This window comes from Phascolarctos cinereus, unplaced genomic scaffold (genome assembly GCF_003287225.1).
Source record: "Phascolarctos cinereus isolate Bilbo 61053 unplaced genomic scaffold, phaCin_HiC Scaffold_726;HRSCAF=1367, whole genome shotgun sequence".
NCBI lineage: Eukaryota > Metazoa > Chordata > Mammalia > Diprotodontia > Phascolarctidae > Phascolarctos > Phascolarctos cinereus.
This window is the reverse complement of record NW_027556098.1, coordinates 342828049-342844411: the sequence shown is the minus strand read 5'-3', so window position 1 is coordinate 342844411 and position 16363 is coordinate 342828049. Positions and strand designations below refer to the sequence as shown.

At 39.1% G+C, this 16363-nt stretch overlaps 1 long non-coding RNA gene across 3 annotated transcripts in view; it reads left to right on the top strand.

The window, feature by feature from the left end:
* Positions 1-12320, top strand: part of LOC144458226 (uncharacterized) — a 37917-nt gene extending 25597 nt beyond the window's left edge. Inside the window, exons 2-4 of one of the 3 annotated variants that reach the window (XR_013487814.1) lie at positions 1191-1328; positions 4973-5659; positions 9388-12320. This is a non-coding gene — a long non-coding RNA (uncharacterized LOC144458226). Of the gene's footprint in view, positions 1-1190; positions 5660-9387 lie in introns of all 3 variants that reach the window. The other 2 variants (XR_013487813.1, XR_013487812.1) reach the window with 2 other exon arrangements.
* The last annotated feature ends 4043 nt before the right edge of the window (positions 12321-16363 follow it).

Genomic DNA, 16363 nt, shown 5'->3' with positions numbered 1-16363 from the left:
GGATATTATTTTTAATTTGTGGAATGAAACAAGCATTCCCATAAAGTAGCACAATATAAAAGATGATTGCATATGAAACTGCAAATCTACTATTTGTAGCTTACTATTCCTTTCAAATATACAACAAAATTATCATGTCAATTTCTTTTTTTCTTCCCTACCCCCCACCCTAGAAATAGCTGCCATCATTCTTATTCATTTTGCTAAATATTTCCCAATTACATTAAAATATTTAACATTATTTTTTTTAAATTTTGATTTCAGGAGACTCACTTTTAAAGACAGTTTTTTAGAAAAAACAAGAAGTCAAGGATACCAAAGGAAATAATGAAAAAAAAATGTAAAGGAAGGAGATTTAGTAGTACCAGATCTTAAACTATGTTATAAGGCAGTAATTATCAGAACTTTCTGCTGCTGGCTAAGAAATAGTAAGGTAGCTCAATGGAATGGAATAGACATCCAGTTTGTAGCAGCAAATAAACATAATAATCTTGTATATGACTAGTGTAGAGACTTAGATTTGGAGATAACAATTCATTACTTGGTAAAAATTGTTGGGAAAACTGGAAAACAGTATGGAAGAAACTGGTCATAGACTAATATCTTCTGTGCCATTTACCAACATAAGGTCAAAAGCTTAGTAATGGGGTTCTGGGGATGAGAGTGTGGTCAGGGAAAGAAGGAAACTGGAGTTAGGTGGAATTATGGAGGGATGGAGTGATTGGAAGTAGAACTTGAGGCCTGGCTATCACTTCTTTCTTCCACTTTTGGAAAATGTGAACTCCTGGATAAGTGCCTAACTGCCCTCTGGTTAGCCCAACCCTGCCAAAAGACATAATGATCCACAGTTAAAGGGAGAGAGTCTAACTTATTAAAGGCCAAGGAAGCTTTCCAAAAAATAAGAGGCAGGTGTAAGAATGCATAAAAAGGTGAAGTTATCATTGAAAAGAGAGAGAGAACATTTATACATAGCTGGTATTTAATCAATATTTGTTTATTTGAAATTATTATTATTTTTTTACTTTTAGGAAACTCTCCTTAATGGTGAAACTTTGATTTCATAACATCAAACATTTGGATTTATATCTAAAAATGTTAGTCAATCATCCACATATTTTGACTTTACAATGGTCAAACACCTGGATGTTTGGAATTACTAAAAACCAGAATTTTTTTCCATTTTTATCCAGGTGTTTGACAGCCTGCAATTTGCGAGCTATCCAGTTACCCAGCAGGAGCACCCAACAGTTTGGTGTCTATGTGAGCATTTCAGCATCTCTCAGTGTTTTGTTACTATATTAAAATTATTTGGATCATCTACGTAACAGGTGGGAAAAACATTATAGCTTTCACAGATCTCAGTGGTAATGTAGACCCTACTACACCCTACTGCACAAGATTCATCAATCATGCGATGTGTTTTATTGGCATAAGTGTGGTTTTGGAACCTTTAGGACCAAACTAGTCAGAGGATTAGAAAGGATGTAGCAAAGAGAAATTTTTTTTTTTTGCTGGTAAAGGAAGGCAAATTAAACCTTCTGACAGGGTTCTTCAGTCTTTTGCTTAGAGTCTAACTGTGAAAAAAAAATAAAAAGGAGGCAAGATTAGATATGTAGTAAGAGTATCTCTCTCTCTCTCCCCATCCATAATAGCAAGTACCCTCTTTATTTCCTCTTGATGTTTCCAAGGAGGCCTCCAAGGTAATGTTCAAAGGTAGGAAACTGAATAATTTACTTCTAACACTCAATATTTGGAAGGCATAGAGTCATAGTGGAAGTAGTTATTTGGAATAACAACTAAAAGGAAACTTGGAGATCATGGAGTCCAATATTTTTATTTTTACGGATGAAGAAACTGAGGTCCAAGGTGTTAAATGATTTGTACCAGATCACACAAGTAGGCAGTCCTACAGAAAGTCATCTGCCTCCCAATCCAGGCCTCTTTCTGCTAGGAAGAATGAATAAGTCCTAGGTAGTAAACATCTGTTAACAAATGTGGTATTCTCATAAGCATCCCCAAGTGATATAGATTGTTGATTAACCAAATGTTGTTTAATGGAAATTTTGTAGATATGTTAGTCAACAGGTTAAAAAATTGCTTATAGCTAGTATATAACTTGTTCGAATGGACAAAGATGCTTTTTAAAGTGGTTTTAAATGTGCTTGAAAATAGCTATGTTCTTGAATAGCCTGCACACCTACACATATACACATCCTCCCAATTTTTGTTGATATCATTCATTTGTTCAGCCCTCTCTGACAGTCAACACAGGTAGGCTCGAGCCTTGTTCATTTTCAGAGTTCTGAAATAAAAGAGACCCAAATCATTAAGGGTCTCCTTCCTTTGACATCCAAAAGTCTTCTTGTGAAGCCCAGCTATGAGACAAGAAGAACCAGACCATTGAGCTGAGGTGCCTGAGACGACACCCAGCTGAAGGACACAGCTCCAGATCCCTGGTCAGACAAAAGAGGGTAAGACAGATGTACCCTGCCTTGTACAAACTCACTATGTGAAGACCTGGAATCACATCAAAGATCAATTAGGAGATGGTCATTCATTATATGAATGAATCTTCAGTTGAGAAGAATTCATGACAAGATTCCTTTAAAGAAAAAAAGAGCTCTCCAAAGACAAGAGTTGGCTCTGTTTTTCAGTATGTGTGTGGGGGGTGTGTGTGTGTGTATGTGTGTGTGTGTGTATGTGTGTGTGTGTGTGTGTGTGTGTGTGTGTGTGTGTGTGTGTGTGTGTGAGAGAGAGAGAGAGACTGTCACTACTGCTTAACAATGCAGATCTTTGTGAAGTCCTGGACTGGCAAGACCATCACCCCTGAAGTGCAGCCCAGTGAAACCACTGAGAATATCAAGGCCAAAATCCAAGACAAAGAAGACATTCCCTCCAAAACCTAGAGATTGATCTTTGCTGGGAAGCAGCTAGAAAATGGGGGAACTTGTCTGATTACAACATCCAGAAGATTCACCCTATACTTGGTCCTTTGTCTCAGGAGTGGGATGCAGATCTTCATGAAGACTTTGACTACTAAGACCATCACCATTTTAGGAAAAACCAGTGACACCGTTGAAAACGTCAAGGTAGGAGCAGCCAGGTGGTGCAGTGGATAGAGTACCTGCCCTGGAGTCAGGAGGACCTGAGTTCAGATCTGGCCTTAGACACTTGACTCTTACTAGCTGTGTGACCCTGGGCAAGTCACTTAACCCTATTGCCTAGCCAAAAAAAAGAAAAGAAAAGAAAAGAAAAAAATGTCAAGGCAAAGATCCATGACAAAGAAAGTATCTTTCCAGACCAGCAGAGATTGATCTTTGCCAGAAAGCAGCTGGAAGATGGGTTTATCCTGTCTGACTACAATATCCAGAAAGAATCCACCCTGTACTTGGTCCTGAACTTGAGGAGAAGTGTCTAAATTCCCTAAAGTTTCTTTCAAGCTTTTGAGAAATTTCACTGAACTTTTCTTTCAATAAAATTGCTTCATTACCCCCCCACCCCAAAAAAGAAAAAGTCCATCCTAGTGCATTTAGAACATAATCCTAAAGAGAGCGTGGAAGACAGCTATAGAATGACATGAGCTGCACCCATAACATACCTAGAATCACCAGAATAAATGGAAGTAAAAGCATTTAAGTATTTACTATCTGCATTGTGCTAACTTAAGAATAGAAATTTAGAAGCAAACACAATCCCTACCCTCAAGGAGATTATATTCTAATAGGGAGAGAGAACACATAAAGGGAGTAGCATCCAGCGAAAGATATTTTTTATTTGGAAAGTCATAGAGATAGTGAATAGAACCATAGGGGAGTAGATTGACACACTCTTTTCAGGAGCAATGACAGAGTTGATCTGATTATGGTTTTAGAAATGGAAAGAGGATGGGATGGCACACAAGGACACTTGAGGTGGTATGGGATTTGCTTAGGAGTTGGCTGGGGAATGAAGTGGTGTGGCTGGATTTGGGCTTTGTATAGTAGGTGAATGAAACGGCCATCAATCGGGACAGAGGGATTGTTTCTGGGAAGGTAAGGTTGTCTTCAGGGTGTTGTCCCTGCTCCTTGAAGCATTGCATGTTGCCTGACAAGGAGAAGGCTGAGGATTATGGTGAAGAGCATCTGGAACCAGGCATCACAGTAGGAATTGAGAAAAGGCCATTAGATTTGACACTGAAGAAGTCATTGGCAACCAAAGAGAAGAGTTATATTTGAATGAAAAAATTGGAAGCCAGATTGTAGAAAGCTGAATAGAGTAACAGAGGATAATGATGATGATGATGATGATGATGATGATGATAAGCACTATTATTATTACTATTGTTATAAGTAACATTTACATAGGACTTTAAATTTTGCAAAGCAATATATTATATATAATAGTATAAATATAAATATATAAAACTTTTATATATATTATATATAAAACTATTATATATCATATATAATATATATGATATATAATCTATATATATTATATATAAATAATTAATATATAATATATAATTATATAATATAATATATAATATATAATTAATTTTCATTTAATCCTCACAACAATCCTGTGAGTTAGGTGGTATCCCCTCTGTTAATTATCCCCAGTTTATCTTGTATATATCTTATTTATACATAGATGTTTCAATGTTGTCTCCCCCATTAGACTGTGAACTCTTTGATAGCCTGGATTGTTGCTTGTATTTGTGTTTTGTTTTTGTGTTTTTTGCTTTTCTTTATATCCCCAGCATTTAGCTTCATTTGGTTTTGGTTTCATTTGGGGGTTTTGGGGTTTTTTTTGCTTTTCTTTGTATCCCCAGTATTTAGTTTCATTTGTTTTTGGTTTCATTTGGGGGTTTTGTTTTTGTTTTTTTGCTTTTCTTTGTATCCCCAGCATTTAGCATAATGCCTGGTATGTAGCAGGTATCTAATAAAGTCTTGCTGATTCACTGACTGAATGAATTATCCCCATTTTGCAGAACAAGAAATTGAGGCTGAGTGAAGTTAAATGATTTGTGCAGGGTCAGATAGCAAGTAAGTCTTTCATATAGGATTTGAACTCAAGGTTTGGCACTATCCACTATACCAACAATTTCCCAAGTACTGGTGGAGAGATACAATGAAAAAGTGATGCTGACCTGTGCATGGTTCTCTGCCTCGTGCCATGTACATGACATTTTATTCCTTATTCCTGGTGATAATCATCAGAGGACAATAGATGTTTCCCTTGGCCAAAGCCAGCTTGTCTGGCCCTCTACCTGAAAGGAAATAAGGCAGCTTTCCAAGCTATATGGAAAAAAGGGGGGGGGGCAGGCATGGAATGAGGCGGAGAGAAGGATAGATTTCCTGAAAGTTTTAGTTTCCATATCCTGTGCTTTACTGGGCCAGTGGGAGCCAAGTGAGGACATGGGTGATGAGTGAAATAAAGCCACTCAAATGTTTGTCCCCAGTGTGAGTTTGTAATCGATGGTCTCTAACAGAGGTTAAATATTTGAATGCTTCAATATAACTTCTTTTCTGTCCTGAGGACAAAAAACTAAGATGCTTTCACTTTGGCAAACCATCTCTTCACTATGTGAGGACGTTGACCAGATAATGACAGCTCAGAGTAGAAGAGTTGCTTTACAATTTGCAGTGTGTTTCTTCACAGACACCTTGGGAAGAAGGTGAGTACCAATAGTATGAGCTCCATTTTACAGGTGGAGAAAACCAAGGCACAGAGGGTCTAAGTGCTTCGGTAAAGTTCATCCGACTAACAAGTGGCCAAGTTGGGGCCCAAGCACAGTGCTCTTTTTATCCAACCTCTTTATTTCTCACAAAGGGCAAAGATGCATCAATCTTCTATTAATTTTCTCCATTATCATTTCCTAAATAACAATAAAATGCCTATATTCAGTATGCACATGGCATCATGCTATCATCAGCTGACTATTGTTCAACAGATTTCCCTTAAGTGAATCCAATTTTATGCCAATTTAATTTTCTAAGGAAAGATCCAAGGAAATCTTAAAACATAGATTTATGTATGACAGTCAAGTTGTCGGTTCTACTTAGCATCACTGAACCATATGCTGATCAGAATTCTCCCCTGCTCCACCAGTGTCACATGGCAACGATTAGACAGAGATATCCCTTGGTCAGAACCAGAAATCCCCTTGAAGAATCACGGAATTACCCCCTTTGTCTCTGTGTTTTTGTCTGTCTGTCTGTCTGTCTCCGTCACTCTCTTTCTGTATCTGCTACTGGAGTTAACTATATACCCGGATGATACCCTTTAGGGACTTGTCTGAAAGCGAGAAAATTGTTTTTACATTCCACCTTCCAGATTCCTGGATTAATTTGTATCTAAATTCCAGAGGTCAATGAAGAACATCTGGACCTCAGCCCAGTGACCCCAAGCCCTCTAAGGAGAAATTTCAGTAGTAGCTGAAATAACAATGGAAAGCATGTTTCCCCCCCTGATTGACAGGTCATGGTTATTTGGAATTTATCTAGCTGTCTAGTAAGGTTATCCTGCAGACTTTCCAGGGTTCGCTGATATAAATAAAACAAGCCATAAAAAGAAAATCAAAACAAGTGCACATTTGTCTCCAACAGCTCGGCAACCACACAGAAGACAAATACTAGAACACAGTGATTAATAGAAAGTTTAAGGACACAGCCAGTAACTATGGTTTCTTTGTCAGATTGACTAATTATCCCCAAAACAAACATAAGAGACATGATGATGCAGTAGAGGCAGCATTTGAAGAAGAGTCAAAAGACTTGATTTTAAAATTTGGCTCCACCATCTACTTGCTAGCTGTGTGACCTTAGGCAAAGAATATTATATTATTGAACCTCAGTTTTTTCACCTCTACAATGGGGATGATGATCCCCATCTTAACTACTGCCCAAGGCTATCATAAGGCATAAATGAACTCATATAGCTGAGAGTGCTTACTAAATATCAAATGCTAAGCCAGAATTTTTGGTTTGGTATTTTAGTGGGTCTGATGATCCATTCGATTACAGTTCTCTACCCCCAAGTACAATAAAACCCCTCCCATGTGTTCTAATCTTGTGCTATTCTTGTCCACATGTTTCCATAAATCCTCTTCTGAGGATCCACAAATATTCCAGAGGCCTTCTTCTGGCATTTTTGACATTACGGAGATACCACTGTACCATTTGGCCTGTCTGTCTATTACCTCTCTCTTGTGACATGACCAGACCATCTTTTTTTCAGCATATGCAATCAAATAAAATAGATCAATGGCCTTATAAGTATGGCTTGCAACCCAGCCATACCTGCCCTTCCTATGTATCTTTTCCCTGGGTGTAACCAAAAATTGACCACAGCAAGCTGATGGCCTTTCTCATTTTCTCATCATCATGATGATGTCAGTGGAATTCATGGGCCATCCAATGGTTATCCCTCATTCCCACCATGTGACCAGGCCATATTTTATTTCAGCATATACTTCTTTGAAGACATCCTTTGTTCTAGTTCTTCACATTTCTTTATTTATTATGCATTATATCTTGCTCATGCCCACCATATACCTTTCTGCTGATGTCTCTCAATACGGCACATTTTAAATTCTTCAAAATCGTATTGTTCCATAATTCATTGCCAAAACTAACTTGGAATTAATATAAATTAGTATGTATTTTGTATTACATATGTACATACATATGTTCTCTCCCCCTAATAGAACATAAGCTTCTTGAGAATAAAAATTACTTCTTTTTCTTTTCAGCTTTAGAAGTTAACACAGGGACTAACACATAGGAGACACAATAAAATTTTTCTGATTGATACATCAATACAGGTAGACTAAATTTGGGTGGGTGGATGAGGAAACTCATGGGGTCATTAAAGGATCTTTGAATTTTCCCAAAGGCAGTGTAACCCACTCACACATATCCTCAATCTGGTATTGTTTATGGAAAGAATTCCAATGTGGATGTGATTCAGTTTCTCCATGAGTATATGGACTTATTGCTCATTGTACAAAAACATACCACATAGTAAGAATTCTAACAATTAAATTAATGTTTATGAGTGACCCAAGAACTGTATGAGTCAGCATTTTCTTCAAATATTCTTCTGTCATTACTTGTAGAAGTGGAAGTTCTGAAGGCCACATGGTATTTTTGTCAATTTGCCAAAAAAACAAATCAGACAGTGGCCAACCTTCTGGTGGTGAGCTTTTCCATAGACAATAAACTCAACATGTCCAAGATGGAACTCATTCTCTTTCTCCCAAAACTCTTCCCTCTTCTTAATGTCCTTATTATTATTGAAGGCACTACCACACTCCCAGTCACTCAGACTCACAACCCAGGTGTCACCCTTGACTCCTCACTCCACCCCCATATCCAATCTGTTGCCAAATCCTGTCTTATCTTTCAAGACATCTCTGATATACATCCCCTTCTCTCTTGTGACTTTGCCATGATCCTGGTGCAGGCCCTCATCATCCCCTGTCTGGATTATTGCAAAAGCCTACTGGTCCAATGCCTCAAGTCCCTCCACCTTCTAATTCATCCTCTGCTCAGCTATTAAACTGATCTTCTTAAAGAGCATGTCTGATCATTTAAACTCCCTATTCAATGAACTCCAGTGGCTCCCAATTACCTCCAAAATAAAATACAAAATCCTCTGTTTAGCTTTTAAAGCTCCCCCTAATGTGGCCCCTTCCTTCCCTCACTGTCTAGTGACTCAGATTTTCTTGGTGTTCCTCTCTCTAAACAGTCTATTCTCCTGTCCCCCATGGCTGGAATGCTCTTTCTCTTGACCTCCAACTTCAGACTTCCTTTAAGATTTGCTAAAAATCCCACCTTTCACAAGAAGCCTTCTTAGTCCCCCTCAATACTAATGCCTTCTCTCTGAGATTACTTCCAAATTCCCGTGTATGTGTCTTGTATGTACATAGTGATTTGAATGTTAGAAAGCAACATTAGAATGTGAGCTCTTTGAAAATAAGGACTATTTGTTGTTGTGGTCATTGTTTTGTTTTTCTCTTTATTTGTACCCCTAGTCCTTACTACAGTACCTGGCACATAGTAAACACTTAACAAATATTTTTGACTTGCCTTGACTTAGCTAGGCTGATCTATCAACAATATCCCACACAGTCTGTCATTGACCCTATATTCAAAACCTTTCCAACTTGGTTAAACCTGTCTGAGCTTGTGTTCTGCCATCCTAGACCTCAAGAACTCAAGGTTACCTCTACGCCATGATGAGGTAGCAACTTCTGACTACAGTAGACTCCATGCAAGGGACTGGTATAATTATGCCAGTGATCCAGGTGAAGCTCAAGAGGAAATCTTAGCTGTGGAGTGAAAGGATGAAGAGAAGAAGGAGCTTGCTACTAAACGAATTGGTTTTTTTTTTTTTTTGCAGTTACAAGTGCTGATGTGCAGATTACTCATCTCTGTGAAAAATTTTTAAAAAGGATCCCACCAGGGCCAGTAAACATCAACAAACAATTTTAGTTCTGAAGTGAGTCAGACCAGTCATTTGATCAGAGCAAATAATTACAGACAGACAAAGGAAGAACGAAGAGTCTGTGGATTTGCCTCCTGTGCCTTTTGTAAAGCGTGGTAAGGTGGAGAAGAAAAGTGTGCAGCCTGATACACATTTTGTATCTCTCATTTCTACAAATTTGAACTCAAAACTTGTTCTTTTTGACGCACAGACAGTCATCCAATTTGGAGAAGCAAATATGTTCTTATATTTAATAAACTATCCATTGACTGAAGGACTTCTGGGAGACAGGGGACTGTCACATGCAGCAGCCTGCTTCCTGGACAAAACCACTGGGGTAGCTCAGCTTACTGCCTGGCTTTGCTTGCTATTCACTCTCCCAAAGCTGTATGATAGCTTTTCAGGTCTATACTGATTGAAGAATATTATGTCTATTATGTGTGAAAATCAGTGAGATGTAGTGGAAAGAGAGCTACACTTAGAATTGAGAGAGACAGAGCTGGGCTCTGATACTAGTTGAATACCTGTAGGCATAACAATCAATTTGTCAATCAATAGGCAGTAGGGATGGAAAAAAAGGCAAAAGATAGCCCTGCCCTCATGGAGCTTTCAATCTAATGAATGAGACAATACACACACAAATATATGCAAAACAAGCTATATGTAAAATAAATAGGAAATAATAGAGAGAAGGCACCAGAATTAAGATAGGTTGGAGAAGGCTTCCTGTAGAAGTAAGGTTTTAGTTGGGACTTACCAGAAGCCAAGGAGGATAGTGGTTGGAATGGAGGAGGGAGAATATTCCAAGAATGGGAAACAACCAGAGAAAATGCTCCAAGCCAAGATGCAGACTGAAAAGTCTCTCTCAAGCCTGTTTTACACATCTGTAAAATGTGAATGATGGCAATAATGCAAAGTGCTACCTACCTCACAAGGTAACCCACTGTATATGATCGTATATTTAAAGCTGAAAGTGACTTTGTTATCGTCCAATAGTTTTCAGCTCTTATAACCCTGTGGACCATATCATCCATGGGTTTTTTTTTTTTCGACACAGATACTGGAGTGGTTTGCCATTTCCTTCTCCAGTGGATTAAGGCAAACAGAAGTTAAGTGACTTGCCCAGGGTCACACAGCTAGTAAGTATCTGAGCCTGGATTTGAACTTAGGTCTTCCTGTTCCTAGGCCCAGTGCTCTATTCACTGGTCCACCTAGCTACCTCTGGAAGTGACCTTAGAGGCCATTTAATCCAATTCCCTCATTACATAGATGAGGAAACTGAGGCCTAGAAAGATTATATGACTTTCCAAAGGTCATAAGTAGTAAGTAAAGGATCTGGGATTTGAACCCAATGAAGGAATATTTGGATGGATGAATGAATAAAAAACATTTATTAGTGCTTATCATGTGCCATGCACTATGCTAAGCAGTAGAGACAAGAATTAAAAAAGACAGTCTTTTACTCCTTGAGAATAAGCTATCAAGGAAATTATACTTTAATAGAAGGAGACTCCCCATATAAGAGATTGATGGCCAGGTAAGGATGAAGTCACAGGAATTGGGAATGAGGCCACAAGGTACTTGAATGATGTGCCTGTTCCAGAAGCAATGGTAGTATTTTTTTTATTATGATTGTTCATAGAGCCTGAGGTGGAAAGGTGGAGAGAGAATGCAGTATAGTGACAGGGCAGGAAGATGGCATGGTTGGGTGGCTGGGGCTCTCACCAAACAGCACAACCCCAGGGCTTCGGGGAGTTACGGGGAGGGGGATGTAAAGGTCCATTGGGACAAAGCAATGGCAGGAGTGGCCTCATGGCAGGAAGTTCCCTGACTCCAAATCTAGCCCTTTTTCCACAGCACCACCCTTCCTCTCCCTGAACATGAGTTAACCCTTATTTTAGAGAGTAAGATTGGAAGGAAAGATTCAGTGAGCAAGTTCTGCTCTAATCCATGTAAATGGACATATCTACCAAACGTGGGGGACATAGAGTTCTACATTACATGTGACTCTACATCTTTATTTTCAAATGAGATAATATTTATAAAGTATTAAGCACAGTACCTGGAATATAATAGGCACTTAATAAATGCTTGTCCTCCTTCCCTCTTCTACATAATTATATCTCCCCCCCAGAACATGATGAAGAGTTCTCTTTATCTGTTTCTATCCTGGCTCTTAGAAAGACAATCTTTATTGCACACAGTTAGTTATATGGTTCTGGACATAATTTTAATATTAGCATAACTTGCATAGATTGTGTGAAGGGTAGTAAGTATTGAGTGGCGAAGTCTATATTTGTTTTGGTTTAGTTTTGTTCTGAACATAAGACTTTATTATTGCTATTATTATTATTATTATAAGAAACCGTAAGTATAGAATGTACCTCTCTGGATATACGTGAACAACTCTCAATTCAATTCAATTCAAAAAGCATTTATTAAGTGACTGTTCTGTGTTAGACACTGAGCTAGAACCAAAGCAAAGACCCTTGCATTCCATTGGGATGAAGCAATAGATACATTCATGTAAGTAAATATGAAATTAATATAAAGAGAGAAGGTATTAACAACAGGATTATCAGGAAAGGTTCCACATAGGAGGGGTTAGTTGTACCGATCTTTGAAGGAACCCAGAGGAGGAGGAGGGAGGTAACTTAGGGGCATCAAGAGGTCAAGTGACTTGTCCATGGTCACATAGGCAATAGAGGTCAGAGGCACAACTTAATTCCAGGTCTTCCTGTCTCCAAACCCAGTACTCTCTCCACTGTGGAATGCTTTCCATCAAAATCTTTATGTTTGCTGAATATGACACTGATTCAAAGAAACTCAGTAAAGGGATTTGGAAACCATGGGTTTGTGAAAGTTTGTTTCAGAACGGCAACCCTTCTTCAACTCAGGGTTGATTCACCATCTTACTCTTGACTCGGCATCACATTTGTGAATTGCTCATCTAATTCCTCATGTAATTGCCAAATTTTGGCACTTGTAAGTCACCGTCCTTGACTAATTCTTTTTTAATAGCTGAAAACACTGACTCCCTAATGATTATGACTTAGCCAGTATTCAACAACATAATGAGAGAATTGGGACTCAAATTTATGTCCCTAAGCCTGGTTGGGTATTTAGCCAACTAAGTCATCCTGCAAAAGTACTGCCCTGTTGAGATCACTGATCACATACGCTCAGGATGGATGACCAAAATGCAAGGACTTCAGGCAGGGAAGATGAAGAATTAAAGAGAGGAAGTATGACTGATGTTTAGAAAAATCCAGGATATTAGCAAGGTATTGGAATAGCCGTATGAGTACTACTATCCATCTTTCCTACAATGTTAGTACATCCAAGGTCATGCAGAAGAGGGTAGCCAAGACCATAAAGGGTAAGGTACTGCAAGGACCATGCAGTAAAAGGAAGGGGGAAGAAGACATTTAGTTTGAAGGAAATTCTTCTTCATGAGGGGAGATATAATAGCTGACTTCAGATATTTGAAAAACTGCCTTGCAAGAGATATTTAACCTTTTATGCTTAGCCCCATATAGTTTGGTTAGGAGAAATGGGTGGGAAAAAATCCTAACAATTGAAATTGTCCAAAAGGAAAATGAGCTGAGTGAGGAAGCAGTGACTTCCACTTTTGATAGAGGTGTGCAAGCAATGTGTAGAAGATCTCTTGTTAGGATGTTTTGGATGACATTCTTGGTCAGGTACAGGTCAGACTAGGAGATGGTTTCTGCAGTTCTTTTCCAGGTCTGAGATTCTGGAATTCTGAGTACATCATGCTATAGCTCTAATTCAAATTAATTCAACAAACATTTGTGAAATAACTATTGTGTTCCAGGCACAGTACTGAGCCGGTAAAAGGAAAGACAGAGACCAAACAGTCCCTGATCTCAAGGAACTTCCATTCGAGAGTTCAGGAGGGAGGGGGAAGTAATACAATATGCACCCAGATAAACTTAACCCGTAGCCCACTACCCCCATGACTGAAGCCCTGGCTTTACACAGCCCTGGTTCAATCTTGGGGCTTCTGTAATAATTAATACTCTTTATAGTTCATTTTTTGTTCATTAGAATGTCGGCTCCTCTGGGACAAGGGCTGGTGCTGCATTTTGTCTTGTCATCCCCAGAGACTATCACATAGCAGGCATTTAATAAACCCTTATTGGATTGAATTGTTAAGCTGCCAACCCCAAGTCTTGGAAACATCTGGATTTAGCTCGTATTTAGCTCCTGTCTAGGGATTCTTAATTCCCTCGAAAGATAACTAGACGTGGAACATAGCACAAGTTCATCGTACACAAAAAAGAGTAGAGAAAAAGACTCACACCCCAACCTATAGAAAGTCAAGAAAAACTTTCTTCTCTAGTAGACCTACCACCCCTAGGGAGTTACACAGTCACTACGGACATATGGTGCCATTGTGGGCTTGAAGCATTCCTCCCTAAGAAGGAAGAGAACTCAGGACTACCAAAGTATTTATTAACTCTCACCTACAATAAGCTTTACTTTCTTCAGGGTCTTAGGTAATTTCTCCAGGTGTACAGTGTCATCCTACAATTGAGGCCATCCAAAGTGAGAAAATAACTGGGGAGATTGCTAGGGAGACAAACAAACCTTCCCAGGATCTACCCAGTCCATGATGGTAGTACAAATAAAAAGCAAGGTCAGAATTTGTTCCTGGAATTCCCTGCCGGGATCTCCTCTTCAGGGTTTTGGTGCTTCCTTGCTTCCAGGTCCTCGTGGTGCTTTTCCATCTCTCCGACCTACAGGCAGCTTGGTGCCATCTGATTTTTACTACTGTCTTGGGCCAGGCTACACAATTTCCCTAAGGCTCAGAGAAGCTTCAAGAAAACACTAAGAAAGATGGCATTGGCCATCAACCCAGATGCAGTGGCAAATGTCCATGTTCCTCTTAAATGAGTCAATACAGAATAATTTGAAGAGAAAGAGAACACTAACAATCCATCAAGGAGCAAGCATTTATTGAGTGCTTTCTACAAACCATACAGGCATTGTGCCAAGCATCAGAGATACAAAGAAGACAACAATTGCCCAGCCTTCAAGTGGTTTACATTCTAATGGGAAGACCACACATACAAAAAATGGGTATATACAAAATACTTGAGGAATATATTGACTTGAGGAATTAGGAAAGGATTCACAGAGAAAGTAACTCTCGAGCCAGGCTCTTAAAAAGAAAGTAGTTCTGAAAGGAGAGGATGAAGAGGGGCTACATTCCAGGAATGGAAAGCATCCTGTGAAAATGCACGGAGGTGGGAAGTGAAATACCAAGGTGGAGACAAGCTAGTAGTCCAGTTTGGCTGAGACATACATAGGATTTGTGGGATGAGATGAAAGAAGAGGTGTCTTCCTCATTTTGAATAATTAAGGAAACTTACAAACCTCTCCTATAGCACCTCTTCCTTTTTCTGTGATTCATCAATGACCACTGACAGGAGTGCAGAAATTGCATTCTCAAGCTCTGTTCCATCTTTCAGAGCAAGAGTGGAGAAGATGAATGGTGGAATGACTTAGAGGTAAGGAATGGTAGGGCATGAATATCTAGTGGACAGAGTGGCACAGAGAAATGTATAGTTGAATAGGTCAAAATTATGAAGAGAAAAAGGTAAAGCCAAAGCAGGGGTAGTGGATTAGGAAAATAGAGTATAAACATTCTGGTCCCCAGTGTGTAACACCAAGTGCCTGGTAGATAGAAGATCCTTAATAAATGCTTGCTAAACTGAATTGTTAAATTGTTGGAGGGACTGGGTGTGGGGATGAGGATGAAAAACAAGTTTAGGGAGAGTGAGAATGACAGAGATGTGGAAACACAAGAGATTTTAATTTAAAAACAGGAAATTCAAGGTTTAGGATCATGAAGGTAGAACAGCTAAGGGTATTGGAGAGATAGAAGTTATGTTTGTACCCACTGTGGGTGGCTGAGATGGAGTAAAGCTTTAGGTCATGGTAAATGAGGAGGTTGACAGTATTTTCTGGAATGTCAACACAAATGTTAAATCCCCAAGTAAGATGACAAAGATTGATGTGCAAAGGAAAACTGTGAAGTAGGTACTTAACTTGAGGCAAAGAATATTACTATGGAGGCTGATAGTTTACAGTGACAATGTTTTATACCAAAATGATATAGATAGAATGAGTATCAAGGGCATAGCAGAAGAAAGGTCTGGGTTGCATAGAGAAACAAGAATTAGTGGAATCCATTCTTCTAGTTTATCGTGTGTGTTGGTGCTACTGGGTATATGAAAAGTCCACACTACATTGGAGAAGGTGAAGGTGAGAATGATTTAGATATAGTTATATAGATACAGAGTCTTCTGGAGACATGCAGGTTTCCATAGGAAATAGTCATTTGAATGTGAAGGAAGAGATCTAAAATAAAGTGAAATTCATTGACTCCAAATGCTGGGGCTCATGGCAGTTAAGAATTCTGGTTGAATATCTGGGTCAGTTAATGCCTGGTGCCTTAGTCCCTAGAGCAAGACTGCATTCATACTCAACGCCAACTTTTTAGTCCTGTGCCAATACTACAGAAGGTAACATATATCAGAAGACAAACCACACATGGAACAAGCTCCCAGTCTCTGAGTCCCCAAAAATTTAATGCCCTGAGGCTGGAGATTTCTATTGCATCTGTTCAGATTCTCTAATGCATTTGTGCCTACTTCAGCATAAGTGTCTCTGGCTGCCTGGGGCTCAAGACATGTTGTTTCTGTGACCCTGGCAACACTGGATAACAATTCTGGTTGAATTCTCCAGTGATGAACTGAACTCACCCCCCTCCCCCCATCACCAATTCCATAGCCTCATCCCAGGATGCCAGGAAATGAGGCACACCCAGAAGATAGCCAATACTGGGAGTGTTGCATTGTAGAAT